The sequence below is a fragment of the Dipodomys spectabilis genome, unplaced genomic scaffold, assembly GCF_019054845.1.
Source record: "Dipodomys spectabilis isolate Male_0828 unplaced genomic scaffold, ASM1905484v1 ptg000203l, whole genome shotgun sequence".
NCBI lineage: Eukaryota > Metazoa > Chordata > Mammalia > Rodentia > Heteromyidae > Dipodomys > Dipodomys spectabilis.
The window spans coordinates 2,591,884-2,592,620 of NW_024870880.1; the positions used below are offsets into that span (position 1 = coordinate 2,591,884).

At 33.6% G+C, this 737-nt stretch overlaps 1 pseudogene; it reads left to right on the forward strand.

Moving 5' to 3' along the window:
- The first annotated feature begins 287 nt into the window (after positions 1-287).
- On the forward strand, positions 288-387 carry LOC122122082 (annotated as a pseudogene).
- Positions 388-737: the final 350 nt, after the last annotated feature.

The following is a 737-nucleotide window of genomic DNA, read 5'->3' on the forward strand; positions in this document are numbered from 1 at the left end:
TAAATACGTACTTGAAAAAGCCTTCACCTTAGGACCTAGCTATAAGTGCTTCAAAGTATGATCAAATCTAAAATGAAAAAGACTTAAAATTGTCATTGACAAAAAAATGCAAATGTGAGCAATTGACTGAACAATATAATTTTTTTCCACTATACACATTATTTTACAGAAATAAGATCAATAGTATTGTTAGGAACAATAAGGTTTCCTTGCTACAAATAGGCACCCAAGGATATAAGCCTGTATAAAGATTGCATCATTAACTACTTAAATTTAGAGGATACTACATGCTTCAGAAGCACGTATACCCAAATAACAACAATACAGAGATTAACATGGCACTTGCACAAGGATAATATGAAAATTTGTGATGTGTTCCATACTTTTCATTCTTCAGTTGCAGAAATGAAAACAGTTATTAACAAGTTGATTACAAAATTACAAGTGAAACAATATATGCAAGTGTTAGAATTAAACGTTAGTTTGACATCAGTGTGTAAAATCTTCACCTTAGAAAAGCCTTTACATAGAATAACCTTTACAAAACTTTTGAAATTAGTTAGCATTGTCATTTTATCCCAAAGAAATATACTACTATAAGAACCTAGAAAAAGGGGCTGGGAAGGTGGCTCAGTGGTAGAGCGCTTGCCTTGCATGCATGAGGCCCTGGGTTCGATTCCTCAGCACCACATAAGCAAAAAGAAAAAAAGCCAGAAATGGCACTGTGGCTCAAGTGG